Genomic DNA, 12,438 nt, shown 5'->3' with positions numbered 1-12,438 from the left:
CTTTGTTCAAGCTGGTATCAGCTCATAAGATAGAGAAGGATATGATGGAAATGCATGGCATTCCGTCTCTGGCGATATCCCATTTGCACCTGACAATATCATCAGTCACTGATCCTTTGGGAATTGTCAGATTGTGCCAGAAACAGATGCTGAGATTTATATCAGAAGTCAAGGAGCTGAGAATGATATCCGTCTGCCTTTCAAATCAATTTCATTCCAATGTTGGTTGCAAATCACGCACCAGTAAAATCAATCTAAACAAAGTATCTAATCTCCTCACTAAACAACGTGACGAGGAGCGGATGTTGCTTAAAGAAACAGGCAGCAATAAAGAACAAATTTGGCAGTAGCCTGACTGCATAATGTTCAGTGTGCTCGGAATGTTCCTCGGTCGGCGGGACTGGAAACCCACCCGAAGGCTCATCGGATGGTCGGACCAGGAACCCGCCCGTATGCCCGTAGGGCGGCACGACTGGGGTCCTGCCAAAGGGTCTATTTTTAAACAAAAATAAATTGAATCAATTATTGCAATAATATATACAATACAACCCAATACCAAACAAACCCACCACCTTAGTACAAAATCACCCAATTATCTAAACAAATATTCTTATACACTATTCTTATATATTTACAACAAAATATACTATAGTACAACTTTATTATAATCCTTGTCAAGGATGCATTCCACCCATCATGGTACCCAGCGGTCCCAGAAATCCCCCAGGATGCCCGTGGACAGCGTGTAGTCCGTCTCCAGTACCACCCGGGTGCGGACGTAACCCTGGAAAAGGGTCAGGCAGCCAGCTTGGGCAGAGCCCTCTTCAGCCTGATGCCGTGTCTCACGGATGGCCAGCTTGACCAGGCCTAGGAGCAACCCAACCAGGACATCTTAAGCTCCACCCTCTCCCCTACGCACAGGGTGTCCAAAGATGAGGATGGTGGGAGTGAAGTGCAGCCAGAAGGCAAGGAGCAGCCCCTTCAGGTCTTGGAACAGGGGCTGCAACCTTGCACACTCCATGTACACGTGGAACACGGACTCTTCCAGCCCGCAAAAGTGGTAGGCGGCTGGCGAGTCTGTGAACCACGAGAGAAACAGATTGCATGGGACTCCTCGGTGCAGTACCCTCCACCCCAGGTCTCCGATGTAGAGGGGCAGAATCCCTGTATAGAGGGCCCCCCCAGTGGGGGACCCAGGTGCCATAATCCTTCTCGGGAGCCCGTCCCATGGGCTCCTCCTCCACACCCTGCATTTCTCCTGTATGGGCTCCTCCTCCTCACCCTGCATTTCCTCGCCTTCGTGCACCATCCGGACATAAAATGGGGGTCGGTGTTGCCTTTTGCGACCAAAAGACCCCCACTTTGTGTACGGATGGTGCACCACCTGTCTATGCCTCTCATAATTTGCCCCACCGATCCCCACTTTGTGCACAAAGGCGAGGAAAAGCAGGATGAGGAGGAGGAGGAGCCCGTACAGGAGATGCCTCCCTATGTCTCAGAGAGAGATGAAGGATGTCGAGGAATGGTGGCTCAGTTTGTGTGGAACGGGCTCCCGAGAAGGATTACGGCGCCTGGGTCTGACGAGTGCATCCGGCTAAGCGGGGGTTTGCTCAGGTGCAAGTACTCCACACGTTCGAACCTCCCCGACACCCGGTGGGGCAGGACAAGGGCCTGCCGCTCTCACGACCGGGCCATCGGCCTCTGCCGGCGGAGGGCGGCCCCAGCCGACAGCAAGTTCTAGACTCTCAGCAGGTCCCAGTAGAAGCCGGGCATCCTCTGCAGGACAACACGGCTAACGCTCACCACCGGTATCCGCATACCTCCTTGAAGGCAGCGGCTCATTGGACGGCACAACCGGTAACCCGCCGGCGAGACTGGGTCTTCGCCCGAAGGCTCGTCAGTCGGCTGGGTCGGTAACCCGCCCGAAGGCTCATTGGACGGTGTAACCTGCAGGGAGCTGGAGAAGTCAAATGTGCGGAGCATGGGCCGGTAGGAGGGTGAACCAGGGTAATGACCCCAGCGCCATGAAGGTCGGCTGCAGGAGGTGCCCCCGTGACACAAAGATGGCCAGACAGGCCGGCTGGACTTTGGACTTTGAATAATGGCGCCTAAATTGGCGGCGCCCACGTATGTAATATATGCAAAATGAATTTCACTGTGCAGTTGCATATGTGACAAATAAATCACTATTTACTATTGACTATTGGCTTGGAGGAGAATTATGAGGAAGGGGAATTCAATACCCGGGCAGAGCATAGGACCAGCACAGGAACAGGGCCTGAGCCCACAATGTTCATGCTGAACATGATGCCAAGTTAAAATAATCTCATCTGCCTGCACTTGATCCATATCCCTCCATTGCCTGCCTATCCATATGCCTATCCAAAAACATCAAATGCCACTATCGTATCTGCCTTCTCCACCACCCCTAGCAGAGCGTCCTCGTCACCCAACACACTCTGTGTAAAAATACTTGCTTCGCATCTCCTTTAAACTTTGGCCCCCTCACATTAAAGCTATGACTTCCGGGTCTTTGACATTTCCACACTGAGAAAAAGATTCTGACTGTCTACCCTGTCTATGCCTCTCATAATTGTATTAACTATCAGATCTACCCTCAGCCTCTGATGGAAGTAGAATGCCCTTGGCCTGAGATGGTTGCTGTGAGAACGCTTGAGAAATCCAGAAGGAAGGTGGTAGTTAAAGAGAGGGTCATGTGGAAGGGCATGCGTTTAGCTTAGTTTACTTTAGCTAGTTTAGTTTAGTTTAGTTTAGAGGTACAGCACGGAAACAGGCTCTTTGGCCCTCCGAATCAGTACCGACCAACGATCCCCACACATTACACATCCCCCAACACTATCCTATACATACTAGGAATAATTCACATTTAAACCAAGCCAATTAACCTACAAACCTGTACATCTTTTGGAGTGTGGGAGGAAACTGAAGATTTTGGAGAAAACCCACGCACGTCACGTGGAGAACGTACAAACTACGTACAGACAAGCACCCATCGTCAGAATCAAACCCGGTTCTTTGACACTGTAAGGCAGCAACTCTACCACTGCGGCACCATGTTCTCGTGGGTACTGCTGATGGTGATCCAGTGGAGAATGATTATCAGTGACTGCAGGAGGCAAAGCTATCTTTAACGGTCTGGAGGTGAATCTCACTTTTCTTTGCCTCAGAGGTAAAGTCTGCACCGTTTTGGGAGTTCAAATCCAGATAATTCTGCTCTGCTCAACAACCTTGTTGGAATAGGCCCATGAATTCCTGTGTTTGAAGAAGTGCTTCAAGAAAAAGCAAAAAAATAAGCTGCTGGAAGAATTCAGTGTGTCAGGCATCATCTGTGAGGAAAAATGAATATTTTGGGTTGAGGCTCTTCAACTGGACTGAAGGAATAGAGGGAAGATAGCCAGTATAGTCAGATGGTAGAGGTGGAGAGAGGAACTAGGGCTGGCAATGTTAAATGCATCTAGGTGTGGAGGGACTGATTGGGAGATGGAATAGGTGAGAGTGGGTGAAGAAACTGGGTAACAGGTCTGAGTTAGTGAGCTTGGAGAGAAGGGTGTGTCTAAAAGAACTGGGTTCATAGGATCATAAGGTCATAAGTGATAGGAGTAGTATTAGGCCATTCGGCCCATCAAGTCTAGTCCACCATTCAATCATGGCTGATCTATCTTTCCCTCATAACCCCATTCTCCTGCCATCTCCCCATAACTTCTAACACTTGTACTAATCAAGAATCTATCTATCTCTGCCTTAAAAATATCCACTGACTTGGGCTCCACAGCCTTCTGTGGCAAAGAATTCTATAGGTTCATTATTCTCTGACTAAAGACATTTCTCATCTCCTTCCTAAACGAACGCCAGGGTTCAGAAGGAGAGAGAAAGGGAGAAGGCATCAGGTTACCTGAAATTGGAGAATTCAATGTGCATACAATTGGGTTGTAGGCCACCTAGGTGGAATATGATGTGTTGTTCTTCTAGTTGATGAGTGGCCTCACCTTGGCAGAAAGGACTGGGGATGGGAAAATGTGACTGGGGGTGGGATTGCAGTGAAACTGGCGGGAATGTCGACGAATGATGTGCTGGATGTGGGGAATGGTGGGGTGAAAGGTAAGTTAAGGTGGTTTATGGGGTGGTCTGCTCCTTCCACCATCCATGCTGCATTTCTGTGTGCTCCTGAAGTTGAACTGAAGGCTCTCAATGCTCTCTTTGACGCTCCTTTTCCATTTTGAGCCATCGTGGATCATCGATTCACAGATTTCAGGAGGGATGTTAGATTTTTTAAGGAGGTTTTGAGAACATACATGAATAATTCCCTCTGTTCACCTGGTAATCTCTTGTTGTGACTGAACTTGGAAAGACTGTTTGTTTCAGGGGTACAATGCCTGGCATGCAGACAATGTGGAGCAGACTGAGCACAGTGGCGCATCTTTAGCGATTCTGTCTTACAGCACCAGAGACCCGGGTTTGATCCTGATTATGGGTGCTGTCTGTATGGAGTTTGTACATTCTCCCTGTGACCACGTGGGTTTTTTCCAGGTGCTCTGGTTTTATCCCACACTCCAAACACATGCAGGTTAATTGGATTCTCTAAATTGTAAATTGTCCCTAGTTTGTAGGATAGTGATAGTGTACGGGGTGATCGCTGGTTGGCCTCAACTCGGTGGGCCAAAAGGCCTGTTTCTGCACTGAATCTCTGAAGTATAGAGTCTAAAAACTGAATATACCTGTGGCCTGAGTCTGAGAGATGTTGCCCTGGGAGAGGACACTGACATTGGCAAACTTATGCCAGTACATTTGAAGGATTTTGCACAGATAGTGTTGGTGGTAGCTCTTTGGGGTGCATGCTACAGATAGTCCAAGTCCCAGAAACAAAAACAAAACAGAGATATCTGCTGCCTAGTAGATCATGAGCTGTTTTGAGATTTTAATCTTCAGACATCCTTTGCCACAAATGCCAAACATCCGTGCTGGTGTACCGGAAGCAACGGTAAGTTTCTTCACTGAGTTGTGGGAAGAGGTCCACATTTTCTTGAGTATCACTATGTATCTTTAGTGTGAAAAGGTAGTGTTGCACAATGGCTGCAGGTTTGCAGGTGACCTATGTCTCATGGATGATAAGTGTAAGACCCATCCTCTTTGCACCATTTTGTACTGGGCCCCATGCAAACAACATTACAAATTGTCCATTGGCCAGAATCGAGTCCGGAATGGTATTGTTGGTCTCACAGGAACAATTCTGAACAACTCTGCCACTTTTTATGGAACTGATGAGGTTAACCATCAGACTCAATCAAAGCTGAGGCAGGAGATGCTCGATGGAACAGATGGATGGATTATTTGTAATCGTGCACTTCTCTTGCCATTTCCACTATGCTTCTGTGTACACCAAAAATCTTTTGGTGACAACACTAGAACTCTAAATACATTTGAACAGATGTTGTCTTTATTCTAAAGTGGGAATATGCAGGTTTGACTGAATCCCACAGCCATTTCACCCAGGGACTGGTCACAGCATTAACTTCATTGAAGGAGCTCTGCATACTGCCTCTATTCTGTTCGAACTTCCCTTGCAGAAAGTTGGGTCATTCGATGAAGGTCAACGGAAAAAAGATGGTCATATTCAACCTTTATTCAGTGCCAGGGGGTTTCTGTTTTCAGTGAATAAGTTGTACCTTCATGATCAATGTCTGTAAGAGAGATTTTCTGTTAGTTAAGTAGTGATTTTATTTTACTCTCAGCGTGAGAGTTTTTGAATTTCTTAGGCCCACGGATGTCAGATGTATTTTTTTAAGTCGGCTTTGGGGAGCAGTTAAACTAGCTGATCCAAGGGCTGCGATAGATAGATCAGGCCATAGTTTTATTGGGGGTAGATAGTGCTTATGAACAACTGAGGTAAGTAAGTAAAACACAGAATATAATTCTATCCAGTGCCAGCAAATGGAAAAATCATTGAAATGCTTTTATGCAAAGGAAGAATTCCCAGCAATAAACTGAACGTGGCTGTTGCTGCTGATGATATTGGTGTGGAAAGCTGAAATTTAGAAAATCCACCCCATTCTCATGGATGAAGTGCATCAGAAATCAACCGGATTAATCCCATGTCTAAACTTGTTGAGCTGTGAGGGCAGATTGGAGACACTTCAATATCACATCCCAGAAAGTTAGCAATAAAGTAGAAATCTCATTGAAATAATAAAATATTAAATGGCATAGAGAAGGTAGATCCAGGTGTTTCAAAGTGCATCAGGTATGTGTTAAGATTGTAAATACAATCAGTTAAAAAGTAAGTTTGGAATAGACAGGTTTTCTGGTGGAAAAAATAACTTGGAGTTATCAAGCAACAAAAATATTAAAGTTAATCAAAGAGTGATATGATAACATTCAAGGGTGTTATTGATAAATTTTATTTGATTTTAAATTAACATTAAACATTAAATGTTCTCTTTTTTTGGATAGAATCAGGAATACTGTAAGTCATTCAGTCATATAAACTCGCTTCTCATTCAACATGATGATCGTTAATATTTAATCTCAGTTAATAATTTCAGCAATAAACTGGTTTTATTTGATTTCCTTAATATCTAAAAATCTAATGATCTCTGAATTTGCTTCTGCCATGCGGTTCTCTATATATCTGTCTTTATCTAAACTTTTGTTAAACTTATATAGATTTGTAATGCATATAGGAAAAGGAATCCAAATAAAATATTGTAACAATAACTAGATATAACTGGAAATGAATTGATCTACGTTTCATATAAGTGATAATGATCTCAATTAAAACTCTCACCATGGAGTCTTTGTAGGAGAAACCTTCGGATGATTGAAATTTGCCGAGCATATGGATAAAATTGATGCTGAGACAAGTCTCATGATTGCTCCTTGATCTATCCACAACTGAACCAGCAAGTGGTACATTTAAGAGGCATTTAGGTAGACACTTAAATAGGCATGACATAGAAGGCAGTGCTCCTAATATGTGCAAATGCGATTAGTGTATATGGGCAAAAAGGTCAGCATGGTCTTGGTGGGCTGAAGGCCCATGTCTATGCTGTATAACTCTATGATTTTAAATGCAATCACATTTCATATGCAGTTTACTTCTGCCCAACTCAAAGCCATGAATGAGTTGAAATGATAGACTGCTCCCTTTTGCACTCGGAATGCAATCAGTTGTGATGTCTTTCTGACTGACATGGAAAATAACACAGGTAAAATGATATGTGCGGCCTAAGAAATGTTCAGACTGAGTCAAAATTTCTATAGACAGACCTATTGATCTGAGGACAGAATTTATTAGGTTGTACTGTCAATGTGAAGCTTCACCTGATTCAGTCCAGTGCCATTCTTTGCCTCTGCAATGGTAAAACAGTGGTAAAAATATTAACATTGAAAGTAAATGTTGCTATTTTACAGTATTTCATGTCAATGAAAAACCACAGAGACAATAATAATAGTTTCCATTTAAATAGTTAAAACCTCCAAAGCACTTAATTAAATAAAATTTCACTTTGAGTTACTTAATGAAATATTAGCATGGGTATCCATGATTTCATTAAGTAACTCAAAGTGAAATTTTATTTTATCACAAAGAAGGTTTTGGAGCATCTCAAATGATGAGAAAGTGAGAGAAAGACAGAGATTTATAGTGGAAATCCAAAGTTTAGGATCTAGGCAGCAAAGTCATGGCCACCAATTAAAAAAACTGAGGATGAACATCAGGCCAGAATTGGAGGCACATTGAGATCCTGGAGAATTGTAGGACTGGAGGAGGCTGCAAAGAATTTCATCCTTTCTGCAAGATATGCTACAGTTACACTATGCAGTGGAACCATGCCAGTGTGTTTCAGGACGCATGTAGATCTTTTGTGCGACCGTATATATTAACCATACATCTTTGTGAGATATGCCACCATGGCTTGAGTTTTTGGAAGCGACTGTGCTTAACTGGAATGCTGCTGGAAGTAGTGGAGCAGTTTGTAGCATGTTGTTATGAGTATCATAAGTTCATAAACTATAGGAGCACAATTACACCATTTGGCCCATCATGTCTACTCATTCAATCATGGCTGATCTATCTATCATCTCCTCTCAACCCCTCTTCTCCTGCCTTCTCCCCATAACCCCCAACCATCGTACTAATCAAGAATCTTCCAATCTTGGCCTTAAAAATATTCATTGCCTTGGCCTCCACAGCCTTCTGTGGCAATGAATTCCACAGATTCACCACCCTCTGCCTAAAGAAATTCCTCCTCATCTCCTTCCTAACGGTACGTCGGTATGTTGATGAATGCGCTCTTGAACCTCTACAGGGGTAGGGTAAAAAGCATATTGACTGGTTGTATCACAGCCTGGTTTGGCAACTGGAATGCCCGGGAATAAATTAGATTACAAAAAATGGTGGACACTGCCTAGGTCCATCACAGATACTGATCTCTCCACCAACAAAGGGATCTATAAGAGATGCTTCTCAAAAAGGCAGCCAGTATCTTCGAGATAGGATTTACTTTCATTTGGAAGAAAATGGGTTAATTAGAGATAGCTAGCATGACTTTGTACACGTGTAGGAAAGAACTGCAAACACTGGTTTAAATCGAAGGTAGACACAAAATGTTGGAGTAACTCAGCAGGACAGGCAGCATCTCTGGAGAGAAGAAATATGTGATGCTTCAGATCGTGACCCTTCTTCAGACTGGAGAAGTGTTTCAACCCGAAACGTCACCCATTCCTTCTCTCCAGAGATGCTGCCTGTCCCGCTGAGTTACTCCAACATTTTGTGTCTACCTACGACTTTGTACATGGCAGGTTGTGCCTCATTAACAATCGAGTTTTTTGAGGAGGTGACAAAGGAGATAGATGTAGTAGTTTGGGTGTTGTATACATGGATTTTAGTTTAGCTTTTGATAAGGTCCCTCATGACTTGGTTGTGTGGATTTGGAACTAGCTTATTCATAGAAGACAGAGGGTTGTGGGGAAGGTAGATATTCTGGCTGGAGGTTTGTGACCAGTGGAGTTACGCAAGGATCTGTGCTGGGACCTCTGCTGTTTGTGATGTATAAATGACCTAGACATAGGCTGTCAGATATAGTGGGATATAGATCAGCTGCAGAACTGGCAGAAAAATGGCAGATGGGAGTTTAACCTGAACAAGTGTGAGGTGTTGCACTTTGGGAGGTTGAATGTAAGGAGAGAGTATTCAGTTAATGGCAAGACCCATAGCAGCATTGATGAGCAGACGGATCTTGGAGTCCAAGTCGCAGCTCACTCAAGGTGGCAGCACAAGTAGATAGGGTGATAAAGAAGGCATATGGTATGCCTGCCTTCATTGCTAGGGCCATTGAATTTCAAAGTCAGGAATCTTGATGCCAGCTCGAAAGGACTTTAGTTAGGCCACATTTGGGGTATTGTATGCATTTCTGGTTGCCTCATTACAGGAAAGATGTGGAAGCTTTGCATAGGGTGCAGAGGAGGTTTACATGATTTGCCTGGATTAAAGGGTTTCAGTTATAGGGAAACGTTGTACAGACTTGGATTATTTTCTCTGGAACATTGGAAGTTGAGGGTAGACTTTATAGAAGTATATAAAATAATGGAAGGCAGAGATGGGATGGCATGGGGGCAACTGTCGGTAGGCCAGTCCGCTATAACCAAAATCCGTTATAATGAAGAGGTCCGTTAAAACGAGGATAGACACAAAATGCTGGAGTAGCTCAGCGGAAAAGGCAGCATCTCTGGATAGATAGAATAGGAGATGCTTCTGATCGAGAACCTTCTTCAGACTGAGAGTCAGGGGAGAAGGAGACACAGAGATAAGGAAGTGTAAGGTGTGAAAACCCAGACATCAAAGGGGAAATCATGGAAAATCAAGGGAAGTGTAGAATAGATCATTCTTAGCTTGGAGAAGGTGACAAATAAGCATACAGAGATAAAATTAAATCAAGCAGACAGTCAGACTAGTTGCAGAACTAGGATATGGGAGGGATGCAATGAGAGGTAATGCAAGGGTTACATGGTTAGAGAAGTCAATATTCATACTGCTGGGTGAGCTGCCCAAGTGAAATATGAGGTGCTGTTCCTCCAATTTGCACTGGGCCTCATTCTGACAGTGGAGGAGGTCCAGGACAGAAAGGTCAGCATGGGAATGGGAGGGGGAGTTAAAGTGTTTAGCAACCGGGAGATCAGATAGGTTTAGGCGGACAGAGCGGCGGTGTTCAGAGAAACGATCGCCGAGCTTGCTCTTGTTTGCCAATATACAGGAGGCCACACCTGGAACAATTAAAAAGAGGGTTTACTGTAAGTTAAACACTTGGAGGCTCAGCTGTGACATCTTTTATTCCCAGGTAAAATAAAATTATATAAATCTGTAAAGGGCACAAATAACTGTTGAAAATGTAATCAAATATTATTAGATAAAATCACAGAAAACGTACATCTTATCTTCAAGAAATATTATACATAGCAAAGTAGACAAAGAATCCATGGAACAACCAAATTCTCGAGATACGAAAAGATTAACTACCAGGATGCTAACCCATCATGAATCACCAACATAAAAAACAGAAATTATACGTTAAAATAGGTTTCACAACACAGTGGGCAAATTTTTCTCTTTATCACCTTTCACTGTTCATAGAAATGAAAATCGGGCAGGATTTACAATGGACTGCTGATTCACTTTGTGAGATTAACGGTAGGCATTAAAGATTAAAATCTTCTCCCAGGACGCTCTGTACGATGAATATATAGAGTCTTTCACCAGCTCAGAATGACCTGAAGGACATTTAGTAGAATAGACAGAGTTTATATGTTTTATAAAGCATTTTATTTCCAAAAGGATGTCGCACTCACAAGTTACTTCTGAAATACATTCACTATTGTTTATAAACTAATTTGCCATAAACTAATTTGTAAACACAACCACAAGCTTAATAGTCAAGCTTGAAGGGAACAATGTAGGGTAAAGACCGGTCACAGTGGGTCAAAATCTCAGATACGTTTTCAGTTTGCAGCCCGACGAGGTCTCGGTTTGATCGAGTGGATTCTTCTCTTGATCCCGAGGGTCATTTTGTATCAGGCCTGTGGTATGATAGTGATTTATACTGGTTATCTTCTCAAAACTCTAGTAGGTCTTGGTAAGCCTGCAGTCTTTTGATGTGGAGGAAGGGAAAGATATAATAGATGTCAGTTGACAGTCTATCTCCTGTCATGGAGATGGTGAGATCAAGAATGGTGTCGGAGCTGGTCCAAAGAAGCAGGGTCTCAACCCGAAAAATCACCTATTCCTTTTCTCCAGAGATGCTGTCTGACCCACTGAGTTACTCCAGCTGTTTGAGTCTGTCTTCTGATGTGGAGTGGTTTGTTAAGTCCTAGAGCATAACCTACCAATTGATGGGGATTTAGGTTTAGGTTTAGGCTTATTATTGCCACGTGTACTGAGGTAGAGTGAAAAATTTTGTTGTGCATGTTATCCAATTAAATCAGATGCTATACATAAATACAATCAAGCCACCTCGTGTACAATATGTAGAACAAAGTGGAAGGTACAGAGTGCAGAATATAGTTCCTAGCATTGAGGCTCAACTTTTCCAGAGACAAAGTTAAATGTCTGCAGTAGTGTAGAGGAGAATCTGTCCTAGCCTATGGAAGGACCATTCTGTAGCCTGATAACAGAGGGGAAGAAGCTGTCCCCGACATTGTGTTCATCTCCACCCCAGGAGGATGAATCATCCTTCTCCCATGATCCAAAGTCCACTTCAATGTTCAACCTCCTGTTCCACCTATGACATCACCAATCAGGAACCCTAGATAGGCCTGGATGGAGGAGAGGATGTGGAGAGGATGTTTCTGCTAGTGGAAGAGTCTAGACCAGAGGCCATAGCCTCAGAAGAAAAGGAAGTACCTTTGGAAAGATGAGGAGGAATTTCTTTAGTCAGAGGGTGGTGAATCTGTGGAATTCATTGCCATAGAAGGCCTGCCAAGTTATTGGATACTTTTAAGGCGGAGATTAATAGATTCTCGATTAGTACAGGTGTTATGGTCAACACACAGTGGTGCAGCGGTAGAGTTGCTACCATACAGCGCCAGAGACACTGGTTCAGTCCTGACTATGGGTGCTGTCTGTACGGAGTTTGTATGTTCTCCCTGTGACCTGCGTGGGTTTTCTCCGGGTGCTCCGGTTTCTTTCCACAATCTAAAAACGTGCAGGTTTGTAGGTTAATTGCCTCCTGTAAAAATTGTCCTGAGTGTGTAGGATAGAACGTGTACGGATGATTGTTGGTCGTCGTGGACACGGTGGGCTGAAGGGCCTGTTTCCATGCTGTATCGCTAAACTAAACTAAACTAAACTAAACTAAACTAAACTAAACTAAACTAAACTAAACTAAACTAAACTAAACTAAACTAAACTAAACTAAACTAAACTAAAAC

Source organism: Rhinoraja longicauda, chromosome 2 (assembly GCF_053455715.1).
Source record: "Rhinoraja longicauda isolate Sanriku21f chromosome 2, sRhiLon1.1, whole genome shotgun sequence".
NCBI classification, from domain to species: domain Eukaryota; kingdom Metazoa; phylum Chordata; class Chondrichthyes; order Rajiformes; family Arhynchobatidae; genus Rhinoraja; species Rhinoraja longicauda.
Note: the sequence above shows the minus strand (reverse complement) of the source record.